This window comes from Aethalodelphis obliquidens, unplaced genomic scaffold, assembly GCF_003676395.1.
Source record: "Aethalodelphis obliquidens isolate GAN/ISIS:26980383/991018 unplaced genomic scaffold, ASM367639v1 scaffold28, whole genome shotgun sequence".
Lineage (NCBI taxonomy): Eukaryota > Metazoa > Chordata > Mammalia > Artiodactyla > Delphinidae > Aethalodelphis > Aethalodelphis obliquidens.
In genome coordinates, this window is record NW_020837972.1 from 13,702,468 (window position 1) to 13,716,488 (window position 14,021).

Sequence of the window (14,021 nt, forward strand, 5' to 3'; positions counted from 1 at the left end):
GTGACTGTTTAGAAATAGGGTCTTTGTAGGTATAATTAGTAATTTTCACATCTTTTATCTCTGAGATTCATAGTATTTTTGTAAATGGGTAGGATCAGCCTCATTTTACCAACAAGAAGACTGATGTTCTGAGGGGTTAACCCACCTGTCCAAAATTGATCTTTGGCCTCCAAATTCGTTCTTCTTTCCACTATATATCACTGACTGGATTTGTCTTGTTCACTGCTGTATATACAACTGTTGTGCGCGGCACAGAGTAGGTGCTCAATTAATATTCTTGACCAGAATGAAACAAATGACCAGAAGGCAAGATCTTGACGGGGTGGGACAGAAGGTGGGAAAAGTCTTCCCTAATAGAGGGAGTATGGGATTACCCCCAGCACAATGCCTAGGACATGGTAAATGCTCAATAAATACTTTTTAAGTGGTGAATGAATGAACCAGGCTTTGGAGGTGGGCCTTCCTGGGGCACCACAGCAATGACCTGTGAGCCCTGGGCATTTGATGTGGGGAGTCCCGGGAAAGGAACTGCCAGACATATACTCCATCTGCTTCCCAGTTTGTCCAGATCACATTCTACCTCTTCTCCCCCGCTACCCACTGGAGCAGGAAGCTTGGCCAAATCAAATCGTGCTAACTTCATTCCTGCCTGGCTTTCTGCCCATTCCCTGACACCCGTGCCCTGTTAAGAATTGATATTGGTTTTCAAATGTTAAACAGCTGGGTCTGTGTGAGGCCGGCGGCTGGTGGCTAACAGGGCTGAGGTCTGCAGTGTCTGAACTGCCCCATGGGGTTTGAATCCCTGTGCGGGGCACCTCCATGTGTTCTGGTTGTGAAGCTCAGTCATGCAGTGCTCCGTTAGCTGCGATTTCCCCAGAAACAGGGAAGAGTGATGGAGGGACGGATGTCAACCTCATCTCGTTAGTTATTTTTGCCATAAAATGGGCCTTTCTGAGGTAGCACACATCAGGAGGCCAGCTCACAGTGCTGCTTGGGTGACACTTCATACTTTGTTGAGCAGATACTCCCTTGGTGCCAATGGCCCCTCTGCCTGATTAATGATATCTCCTTCAATCTGACTCTTTTTGCCTTTCGTGTCTCCCTGGGTCCCCTGCCGAGCCGGCTGGCTGGCTTCTCACCATGATGACAGCTGACACAGAGTGACTTCGTTGCAAATTTCAAGGTCATTCCCTCTTTGTTACACCCACCCCTGCATACACATACACTGTGGAGACTGGTTCATTTAAAGCAGCTCAAGATATAGCCTGCTGGCTAAAACACTCAAAGACCCCTCCAGAGAAAGCCCACACAGCAGCTTCTAAAGATGCCTGTATCCTCTGAGAGAACTGGCACTGGCTCCAGGAGCCGGGGCAAGGGAAGCTGGGACTGGATTCCCAGGCAGTAGAGTGGACAGTCCAGAGCACAGAGTCACACTTGCTCAGGTTTGCCCTTTCTAAAGGCATCACCTTGGTCTCTCAGGTCCTTCATCTGCCAAGTGGGGACGATAGCATCCAGTCATAAAGTTATATTGGAAGGCAAATGAGATGAAGCACATGAGATGTGCTTTGTGTATAGTAACTGCTCAATAAATATTAGCTCTATTATTATTACTCATAAAAATAATACTGAAGCCATTTCCCCAAACATTAGACCAGGGACGCAATCTCTACAATAAGAGTGAAAGGACTTGAAAACGGAGCTGGCATTGGGGATGTTACACTTGGCTCACCAAGGAGGAAGGGTTATATGTAGCAGTGAGGTCAGGAGGCTGTACAAAGAGTCAGAGACTTGGGGTGTATGAGTCCAGGGTTCAAATCAGGAAAACAGAAACCTTCTGAGGTTTCAACGCAAAAGGAACTAAATGCAGGGAATAGATTATATAGATGAGCAAAGAACAGAGAAGCCAAACTGAAAAGGTGAGACAACTCAGAGATTGGCAACAACAGGAAGCTGCTCTATTCCTAGACCAGAGGAGCAGAGAGAGGAGGTGGTGTGACCAGGAGTTGGGGTCATCCTTTGGAAGCTGGAACTACAGAAAGCCTTCTAGCAGGAACTGGGCTTACAGGTGACATGGCTGCTACTAGAGACGCTGCCTGAGGCAGAGCAGACGGGAAGAAAGAGTGACTTCGCTCTTACTGTCACCCATCACTCTCCCCGCCCCCGTGCCTCCCAGTGGCCAAACCCAGAAGCCAGCTAGCAAAAGGTTCTGGGAAATGTACTTTGCAGAGGTCAGACACCTGTGACACAGAGGTGAGCAGAAGAAGGCAGAGGATGGAGCTGAAGGTCCAGGTTTGAAGAAGTTCAATTATGGTTGCCGGATGAAATATAGGATTCCCAGTTAAATGTGAATTTCAGGTAAACAATGACTTTTTAAAGTATAAGTATTATATCAAAATGAAATTATTATTTCATTAATTATTACTCATTTGGACACACTAGAAAAATTTCAATGCTCATCTGAAATTCACATTTAACTGGGTATCTTGTGTTTTCTTTGCTACGTTTGGCCACTCTAGGTTGAAGGCAATTTTGAACCCTTGGAGGGTCCCAATTCTCAGGCCAATTTGGGTGGGTGGCAGGTAAGGGAGAGAAAGGAGAGAAGAATGGAGATATCAGACAGCTCTGAAGTTCACCAAATGAATTATTTTTGCCTCTGTTTGTCTTAACGGGATTCATTCATTCATTCATTCATTCAGTTACTCACCTATCCATCTACCCTACATTTATCCTTCTACTCATTCATACACTCTCTACTTATTGAACACCTGCTCTGTGACTGGCACTGTGTTGGGCATTGGGAGTATATCGGTGAGGAGACAGATAGCTTCTCTCCTTGGGCAGCTTAAGTGCCAGGCAAGAATACAGATACTAAACCATAAAGCACATGAAACATTTTAACCAAGTCTAGGCATGGTTGTACAGAAACCTGGACAGTCAGGGAATGCCTTCTTGAAGAAGTGTCATTCAAACTGAGACATAGAGGGTTAGTAGGAGTTATTTAAGTGAAGGGGGAATTGAGGGTAAGTGTGCCTAAAAAGACAGAGCAGCACAGACAGAGTTGGAAAGGAGTTTGGTGTGTCTGGGAGGCTAAGAGAAGGTGCCTTGGGTCCATTATGGAGAGCGAGAGGCAAAGTGGTGCAGAGGAGGCTGGAGAAGTAAGCAGGGGCTGCTGCATATGGTCAGGCAGGTTGTATAGGGCACAGCCCTGCAGCATAATAGTCAAGAAGAATTGAATTCTGGAAATAAAGGAGTATTAGGAACAGCCTGCCAATTTATTTTGCTTATATTTCCCTTTTTTATGAGTGCATAAGAATAATATGTCATAAAAGTCTGAACAAGTAAGTCTAAAAGAGCTCTTTAAATAGTTATAAAAGAAAAATTATAAGTGATAAGAAAGCTTTCTGCCACAGTTTAATTGGTAGTGTTTTTCTCTCTCTTAGGGCTGCGTAAAACAGTGGTGAGTCAAGGATGAATCTCACAAATTTAGTGTTTAATGAAAGAAGTCATAAACAGAAGAGTATATAATGTATGATGCTACTTACATAAAGTTAAAAAACCCGGGCAAAACCAAGATATAGAGTTATACCTCAAGGTAGGTGTAGGTGTTATCTCCTGAGAGGTTAGAGGAAACATGATGTGGGGGGCGGGGGGAGGACTTCTGAAAGCCTGGCATCGTTCTCTTTCTTGACCTGGCTGGCAGTCACACAGATGTTTGCTTTGTGATTATCCATTGAGCTATACATTTCTGTTTTATACACATTTCTCTGTGGCCCTTAATTTCAATAAAAATTTAAAAAATAGTGTGTCTTGTAATTACTAGCTTTTTAGATTTGATGAAATGCAGAAATGTTTATGTGTGTGCATATGGGGCATATTTTCTCTTTCCTAGCACGCATGCTTCCCTAATAAGTAAGAGGTATCTATCGTGCCTTGAGGAACGTTAGGGTGGATGTAGCAGGGACATAATAACAAATTTTTTCAGTTTATGAAATAGGCTCTTCATAATCTAAAGGGAAGGGTTTGAGAGGAGTGGGACATAGAGTTCACGCCCTAACAGCACGTGTGTCATGTGATGAAACAAGGGCAGCAGATGATGCTTACGGTCCACCAGGGATGAGAGTCCCTTCTCACTGGAGGGAAGTGGAAGTGGCACTGGGCGCTGAGGAGAGGACCACACCTGGCAGAAACCATGTGGCACGGACTTGAATTAACATGAAGATACTAATGCACTCTCTGAGATAAGCGCTGGGATTGGTATATAAAAGTTTGGAAGGGTTACAGTGTTTATTTCTAGGTACTAGTATCACATGTGTTTGAAGAAATTATTTGTGCTTCCTTGTATTTTCTAAATCTTCCACAGTTAACATATATTATGCTTGTATCAAGAAAAAAACTATTTTTTTTAAAAAATTATTTATTTATTTATTATTTTTTGGTACGCGGGCCTCTCACTGTTGCGGCCTCTCCCGTTGCGGAGCACAGGCTCCGGACGCGTAGGCTCAGCGGCCATGGCTCACGGGCCCAGCCGCTCTGCGGCATGTGGGGTCTTCCCGGACCGGGGCACGAACCCGTGTCCCCTGCATCGGCAGGCGGACTCTCAACCACTGCGCCACCAGGGAAGCCCCCAAAAACTATTTTTAATTAAAAAATATTGGCTGGAATTCCACCCCGTGTTAGACTGTGTACGGTACTCGTGCCTAGTGGTGACTGTGATTGTTCTTATAGTCTAGGGAGGGTATGTATGGCATCTTAAATCTTCTACCCTGCATGCAGTATTCTGAACACCAGACGTGGGATGGGCACCCAAAGCTTCCCGTCGAGAGAGCTATTATGCGACCCATCTTTCTGAATGGTGCAATCTTTCAGTTGCCCAAACTCCCCTTTGTGCCTTTTGTCTTCTGTAGCATAAGTACAGCCATATAGAACATCGGGCAGATGCAGTCTGTTGGACACAAACATGAATTTGTTTTTAAAATGCTCCTTTTTCACCAGTGGCAGCAGCTTTTCTTCCAACCACTACCCAGCAGAGCACATCACCATATGGCACGCACCTCCCGCCCTGTGTGAGCGCCTCGAGGACACTTAGATGTGTAGAAATATAAAACATAGTCCATGCCCTTAGGGAGCTCACAGTCTCCTAGGGGAAGCAGATTATATACAGCAAGTCAAATTACAGTGTGATGATTATTATGATAAAAGAGGAGAAAGACATATTTTTCCCCCTCCACATCCGTATGTCACATTCCAAGGCTAGTATAACGGTAGGAGATAGATATTCTTTTAGCACAGTAATGCAGAAAGGATGAGATAATCTTGGCAGTGTGACATATCTGATTGCTCTTTTTTATTTTATTTATTTATTTATTTTATTTTATTTTTTTGCCGTACGCGGGCCTCTCACCGCTGTGACCTCTCCCGTTGCGGAGCACAGGCTCCGGACGCGCAGGGCCAGCGGCCATGGCTCACGGGTGCAGCTGCTCCGCGGCATGTGGGATCTTCCCGGACCAGGGCATGAACCCGTGTCCCCTGCATCGGCAGGCGGACTCTCAACCACTGCGCCACCAGGGAAGCCCCTGATTGCTCTTTTGATGATCAGCCATGAGGGAGGCCAGGGTGAGTGCCTCTCATCTCCTCCTCAAAGGATCTGTGTCCCCTCCTCATGCCCTAACTTCTAACCCAACAGTGGGACAAAAGGAAGATACACATGGCTGAAGGATTGCACTGAACCCAGGAAGAATGAGCATTGGCTTCAATAAGCTAAGGGTCCAGAGGGGAGAGGAAGTAGAGAATGAGGGTCCATGCGGAAGAGGCTTCCACGTTGGTAATGCCTCGCGGCTCCATTTCCTCCACATCTGCACCTTGGCTAGAGGGCCAATTACATGGTGGAGAATAGACACACAGCTGGAGAAACTGACAGAAGCAAGGTGCTGCAAGCTTTTAAGAAAGGGTGCTACAGCATTTAGTTATTTTTTCAGTCACTCTTTCAACAAATATTTGATGAAGATTTGCTACATATATGTCACTGTGCTAGACTCTGGGGATATATCTGTAAAGGGATGGACAGAATTCCTATCCTCGTGGAGTTTTTAGTCTGTTGGAAATAGAAGTATCCATTGTCCGAAGAATTGCAGTACCAGTGCCAAGCTCTTGTCTTCTGATTTCCATTCCAGTTTTGGCCTACAAATGGTTTTATTTTCGGCCCTGCTGTCCAGTTTCTTTCAGGCTATAGTCTGCTGGGTCCCGGCTAATTCAACTGCGGATTGCTGATTGCTTGGACATCTGGATTCATTTAGATTCCAAAGCTCTACTGTCACTCTGGGAGGCCAGTTAGTATTTGGACTGGACCTCTGCAGCTTGGTAATGATTCCAGATTTCTGATTTATCATCTCCGTTTCTCTTGTTGAAGGCAGCTGTAACAGATGAGGTCTGTACCTCAGCCGCCGGAGAGCCCTCATTAAATTCACACTTCTCCCTGTTGATTAACCAAACCATCTTCTTTATTAGGAACTTCCATCCCTCCACATACCTCACTCCCATGACTGGAAGTTGTAAATGTCTTTTTTTTTTTTTTTTTGTACTTGAATCATTGTGTCCTTCCTCTTGAGATGCCAAATGTCAGTTTTCTCATAATAGCCAGGCATGAAAAGTAGTGATCCATTGACATAAAAGTAGACTAGACAGCAAGGACTTCCTTCGTGGTCCACAGTGAAGAAGTTGTCTTTATTGCTCCAGAGTGATGATTGTGGAACTGGAACTAGGCCAAATTGAGAAGGGTTTTTTTTTTTTTTTTGGCTGGCCACGCAGCATATGGGATCTTAGTTCCCCGACCAGGGATCGAACCTGTGCCCCCTGCAGTGGAAGTGCAGAGTCCTGACCACTGGACCGCAAGGGAAGTCCCTGGGAAGGGTTTAGGACATTGTTTAATATGCGTGTGGGGCAAACTTTGCTTCACATTTATTCCACCACAACTTACTGAGTAACTACCTTGTGCCAGGCGTTTGTGCTAGGAACCGGCGATATATTGGTGAGCAAATCATGGTCCCTTCCCTTGCATAGCTCAGTCTAGTGGGGGAGACAGATGTGTCAACAACAAAAATATAATGCAGTTTATAAATACGACCAATGGGGAAGAGAGGAAAGGCTCTATGAGGAGGAGAGCTCCTTGTTGATGAAAGATTTTTGTAATAGTTCATTGACTGGAGTATATTAGGTTAATAATAACGTCATTATAAGTAGTATTGATGCCGTGGCTTGTGTTAGAAAATATTTGGTGGATCCTTCTGTAGCTCGTGGGTTGAATTTTTTTTTTTTATTAGAATGAGAATAACAGCTAGTATGTTTATTTCAAATCCGACTCAGGTAAATAACCAGTGTGAGCTAGGTATTACGATTACGGTTCCTGAAATGATGGTCTGTAGAATGATAGTAAAGATAATAAGGTTTATTAGTACAGGAAGGCTATAAACCAACATTTTTGGGGTATGGGCCAGATAGCTTATTTAGCTGATCTTTACTGTAGAATGTGGTGTAGTATGGTAGCCCAAAGAGTTTTGAATTCTTTTTTTTTTTTTTACATCTTTATTGGAGTATAATTGCTTTACAGTGATGTGTTAGTTTCTGCTTTATAACAAAGGGAATCAGTTATACATATACATATGTTCCCATATCTCTTCCCCCTTGTGTCTCCCTCCCTCCCACCCTCCCTATCCCACCCCTCCAGGTGGTCACAAGGGAATTTTGAATTCTTATGGGTAGGTTCAATTCCTATAATTCAAGAAGTAAGAGGCTTTGTTTTTGTTGTTTGTTTTGTTTGTTTGGTTTTGGCCGTGCCTCACAGCTTGTGGGATCTTAGTTCCCTGACAAGGGATTGAACCCGGGTCCTGGCAGTGAAAACACCAAGTCCTAACCATTGGACTGCCAGGGAATTCCCTAGAAGTAAGAGGATTTAAACCTCTATTATTACTCTATCAAGGTAACTCTTTTGTCAGACAAATTTCTTTTTTTTAATTAAAAAAATTTTTTTATTTTGGCCTTATGGCATGTGGGATCTTAGTTCCCTGACCAGGGATCGAAAATGTGCCCTCTGCAGTGGAAGCTTGGAGTCTTAACCGCTGGACCGCCAGGGAAGTCCCACAGACAAATTTCTTATGTTTGTGGTGGGATGCTTAATGTGATGATAGGTAGTGAAACATGTTGTGTACATAGGGCTAGTGTTAGTGGTAGAAAAATTTTTCGTAAGATACATGAGTTGATCATATCAGAATCATCGGTAGGATGCTTGAATTCACAGAAAGGCAATTGTTAGGAGGAGTGTTTTAATGATGAAATCAGCCGTATACTGGTTTGGTAAGTAGGGATTATGAAATGCACCTAGAAATAAGATTGTTGTGAAAATATTTATTATAATGATATTGGCATATTCTGCTAGGAAGAACCCAGTGAATGGGGTGCTGCACGTTCTACATTGAAGCCAAATCCGAGTTCTGATTCCCCTTCTGTTGAATCAAATGGGGCTCAGTTGGTTTCTGCTAGAGTGGAAATAAATCATATTATGGCTAGGGGTCAGGATGGGAAAATTAGTCGTATGTGTTCTTGTGTAATAATTAGTGTTGAAAGTGTAAATGAAATGTTTATCAACAGGACTGATAAGAGAATAACTGCTAGTATTACTTCATATGAGACCGTCTGTGCTATTGCTTGTGGGGTTCCAATTAGTGTGTATCTTGAGTTTGAAGCCCATCCGGATCAGAGGATAGAAGAAAAGGCTAGGGTTGATACGGCTAGTGTAAATAATACACATAGGTTTATGTTACTTAGTGGGTAGGGTATGGGAAGAGGGACTTATATTGTGAGAGCTAGGGTTAAGGCCAGAATTGGTGCAATGATAAATATAGAAATTGATGATGTTGTTTGTAGTGGCTCTTTAATAAATAACTTGACTGCATCAACAATGGACTGTAGTAATCCATAGGGGCTGACAATGTTTGACCCTTTTTCAGAGTTACATATAACCTAGAACTTTTTGTCCAATTAATATGAGGAATGCTACAGTTAGTAGGATGGGGATAATGAGTGAAAGAATGATCATAAAATTTAGTTAGGAAGAGGAATTGAACCTCTGGCAATAAAGATTTAAATTTTACTTAGTTACTGGGTTCTGCCACCCTAACAAACCCTGTTCTTTGAGTAAATTAATTGAATTAAAGTGATATCATTAATTAATTTGAAGGTGCTTTTGTTAAGTAGGCCTTATTTCTCTTGTCCTTTTGTACCGGGAGAAATGTATCATAGATAGAAACCTATCTGGATTACTTGGGTCTCAACTCAGATCACTTAGGACTTTAATCATTGAACAAATGAACCATTAATAGCAGTTATACCATTGGGCTGTCCTGATCCAACACTGAGGTCCTAAACCCTATTGTCAATGTGAACTCTAAAATAGGATTGTGCTGTTATCCCTAAGGTAACTTGTTCTGTTGATCAATATTTTGGATCAATAAGTGATGACGTGTTTTGACCAGTTGGTCTAAATTTCAATCAGTTGGAGGTTATTTTATTCTCTGAGGTCACCCCAAGAAAAATTGTTAATCCATTAAAAGCTCTGGTATCCCCTGAGGTTCAGTTATTGTTTATTATTATTATTTTTTGGATTAGTTAATTAAAGCTCCATAGGGTCTTCTTGTCTTATATTTTTCTCTCCTCTTCACAGGAGGGTCAATTTCACTGATCAAAAGTAAGAGACAGTAAAAGCCTCATGTGGCCATTCATACAAGTCCTTATTTAGAGAAGAAATAATTTTGCTACCTTTGCACGGTCAGGATGCCATGGGCATTAACCACTAGTGTTACAGGCACTAGGCAGGCAGCGCCTCTAATACTAGTGATGCTAGAGGTGATGTTTTTGGTAAACAGGCAGGGTTTGTGTTTGCTGAGTTCCTTTTACTTTCTTAAATCTTTCCTTAAATGCATGCCTGTGTTGGGTTAATAATCGTTTTAATAAATAATTAAGTGTTGGCTTAGGTTTATTTTGTTGTTAACTATTAATGGGCCATCTGCTCTGATACAGGCTTATGCAAGGATAATCATTTTTTGTTACTCATGTTAATAGTATTGCTTCTATTAATAGATTAGTCCAGTATTAAATTAGGAGTTGGTTTATTGTTGGTATTAAGATGAATGTGTTTTGGGCTTCCCTGGTGGCACAGTGGTTAAGAATCTGCGTGCCAATGCAGGGGACATGGATTCGAGCCCTGGTCCGGGAAGATCCCACATGCCATGGAGCAACTAAGCCCGTGTGCCACAACTACTGAGCCTGTGCTGTAGAGCCTGTGAGCCACAACTACTGAAGCCCACGTGCCTAGAGCCCGTGCTCCACAACAAGAGAAGCCACCGCAATGAGAAGCCCGTGCAGTGCAACAGAGTAGCCCCCGCTCGCCGCAACTAGAGAAAGCCCACGTGCAGCAACGAAGACCCAACACAGCCAAAACCAAATAAATAAAATTAATTAATTAAAAAAAAATGAATGTGTTTTTTTTCTTTTTTTTTTCCGGACACGTGTGTCACGAACCTGTGTCCCCTGCATCGGCAGGCGGACTCTCAACCACTGCGCCACCAGGGAGGCCCAAGATGAATGTGTTTTGAGTTTGAATGCTTTCTTAATTGGTGGCTGCTTGTAAGCCAATTATGAAATTGTTTATGTTTCCTTTCTAAGAAAAGCTGTATCCTGTGTATAAAAAGCTGTACTTTTTTAGAGTAACATTTAAAATTGCGTTAAAAGTTATGATTTTAGCCACAACTACTGAGCACGTGTGCCACAACTACTGAAGCCTGCATGCCTAGAGGCCGTGCTCTGCAACAAGCCCATGCACCGTACTGAAGAGTAGCCCCCGCTTGCCGCAAGTAGAGAAAGCCCGCGTGCAGCAATAAGACCAAACGCAGCCAAAAAGAAATAAATTTATATTTTTAAAAAAGTTATGATTTTAAAAGTAATATTTAAAGTTGAGCTAACATTCTTTCCTGGACAACCAGCTTATCATCAGGCTCATTAGGCATGTCACCTCTGCTTATAAATCTCATTATTTTGCCACATAGGTGAGTTTGTTCTTATAAACTGTTCACAAGTAGGTCGTCAGGTTTCGTGTTTAAGTTCCCTCTGTTGAAGTTTTCCTCGTTAAATCATTATGCAGAAGGTAGAAGGTGTAAGCTTTGCTTTTTGGTACTTTTTTTTTTTTTTTTTTTTTTTTTTTGCGGTACGCGGCTCTTTCACTGCCGCGGCCTCTCCCGTTGCAGAGCACAGGCTCCGGACGCGCAGGCTCAGCGGCCATGGCTCAAGGGCCCAGCCGCTCCGTGGCACATGGGATCCGCCCGGACCAGGGCACGAACCCGTATCCCGTGCATCGGCAGGCGGACTCTCAACCACTGCGCCACCAGGGAAGCCCTGCTTTTTGGTACTTTTAATGCTGCTTTCATCATTCTCTTGTGGTCTTTATAGAGCTAAGTTTAAATTTCTATCTCCTATACTTTGGATGTTGAGTGAATGTTTTATTTAATTTGCTTATGGCAGTTGAATTTGGTGGGAAGTTTGGGCTAGTTGTAGTTCAAAGTGTTCATGCGGTATGAAATCTCGTGCGTATAAATTAGGTGCTTTGTATTTGTCCAAGCACACTTTCCAATATGCTCACATTGTGACGACTTGTCTCCTCTTTTATGTTTGGTACTTGTCAGTTTTTGGAGAGTTATCCATATTTGAGGAGGGTGATGGGTGATGTGTGTGTACTCCATGGTCTGATTCCATTAAGCACTCTATTCTTAATTTACTGCTAAATCTTCCTTTGGTTTTTAATTTCATAAAAACGTTCATATTAAATTATTTTACATTCTTGAGGTAGAAAATGTAGCCCATTTCTTCCCATCCCATACCTTGACCTAACATTTTTATTTCTGACAATTACGCTTACTATTCTTCCTTTTTAGGGTTTGCTAGAGGTGCTGGGATGTAGACTGTATTATTAGCAAGGGTTGGTGAGGTTTATTGGGGTTTATTGATTATGGAACAGGCTGCTCCAGAGCGGTGTGAAGCACCACCAGGTCCTTTGAGTTTTAGGCTTTTGGAGTCGTATTCTGGCAAATAATTTTGTTGTTGTAACTATTTGAGTTTAGGGCTAAGCATAGTTGGGTATCGAATCCCAGTTTGGATCTTGGCTGTCAGGTAGTCAGAAATGTTAGTCACTTTTGTAGCTTGTTTTTATTTTAGCTGTGGCTTTTTATGCTTAGCTAGGACTTTATTTTGGGGGTGCTCGTTAACATGCTTTATGCCAGATTTCTGTTAATTTGGGTTAATCAGATGACCACGGTGGCTACTTTTTGGTGTGTTGATGCCTGTTCCTTTTACTCTTTTATGGTTTAGAGGGCTTTCTCACTGGGATGCAGATGCTTACCTGTGTAACTTTATTAAAAATTAATAGAAAGGCTGGGGCCAAGCCTATGTATTTGCGGAGTAGGTCACCTCATGTAGGCATTTTCAGTGACTTGCTTTAATTATTAAGCTACATCAACAGGTTGAGTAGAATTTTGTACGTAGGAGATTTATGTATTTAAGTGATATATTGGTATTTAGTGTAATAGTTTGGATTGTGTTAAAATTAGTATCGAAATAATTTTTTCTTTTGTGTATTATTAAAATGTATTTTAATTTATACATTAAAATATACTTAATTTTGATTTTGTCTGAGGTAAGTGGCAGATCTGGGGGATGTCTGTCTATATAAGCTGTATATATAAGTAATTCATTGGTACAGTTCAGAGGCTAGTTTGTAGTTATGCTAGCTTTGGGTTGGTACAATAAGGGTAATGTGTTGGTTTAATGAGTTAGCTGAATGTTATATTTTTATATATTTTGCCTTGTTTTGGGGGTTTGGCAGGGTGATGATGGCATATAAAGTGTGAGTTTAGCGAGGGGTAAAGGGAGTTTGATTAAACAGGCTATTTACCTGATATGCGTGTGCATGTGTACGTGCGTGTGTATGTATGTGTGTAATTGCTTTATGTCCCATAACCATTGGCTAAACAACACCTGATGGTTGATGATGTTGGTAAATAATATTCAGTTTAAGCTCAGCTACAAGTTGCTGGACTATATTAAGTAAGGCCTTTGACAACCATAGCGGAGTCACAGCATTCCCACCCACCACCCACCCCGCAAATTGAAAAATACCAAATGCATGAAACCAGTTATGTGTGAGCAGGGACCGATTAGTCATTAGTCCATCAAGATGTCTTATTTAAGGGGGAAGTGTGTGCTGAGATGGCCCTGAAGTAAGAGCCGATGCCAGATATAGTTCATTCACAGAAACCCCCACGTTGTAATGACTGTTGCTCTTTAGAAGCAGGTTTGGCCTCATGGTAACACATAAACCTATTACTGTAAATAGTAGGGATGATTCTGATGTTCACATTTCTGGGAAAGTGTAAGATCCATAATACACGCCTTGCCCTACATGGATAAATAAGCACATAAAAAATATGGAGGCTCCACTTGCGTGTAGATATTGGATGATTCATCTGTAGTTTACGTCTCGGCAGATATGGGTTACAAATGAAAGGCAGTTATTGTATCTGATGTACAATGTATTGTTAGGAATAACCCTGTTAAGATTTGTAGAATTAAAGGAATACCTAGTAGGGAACTGAAATTTCACCATTGTTTTTTGAACAGTGCATGTGTGTAGATATCTCATGATGATAGATAATGGTAGATAGATAACTGTGTTGTTAACAGTTTTAATTAATGGGTGAGATTTCGAATGTTGGTCATTAGTATTCTTATAGTTGAAATACAATGATGATTTTTCATGGCATTGGTTAGATTCTATGTAAGAATAATGATGACACACATTGTATTTATTTTAAATACTATTTTTGTAGTTAGTTTTGTACGTTTCTCTTCAAAACCTTCATCTATTTATGGTGGGCTTGGATTAGTTGTGAGTGGTGGAGTTGGTTGTGGTATTGTAATAAATT

At 42.0% G+C, this 14,021-nt stretch overlaps 1 protein-coding gene across 3 annotated transcripts in view; it reads left to right on the forward strand.

The window, feature by feature from the left end:
• The window catches only part of SUDS3 (SIN3A corepressor complex component SDS3), a 301,932-nt gene that overhangs the window by 188,631 nt on the left and 99,280 nt on the right, over positions 1-14,021 (forward strand). The window lies entirely within an intron of this gene.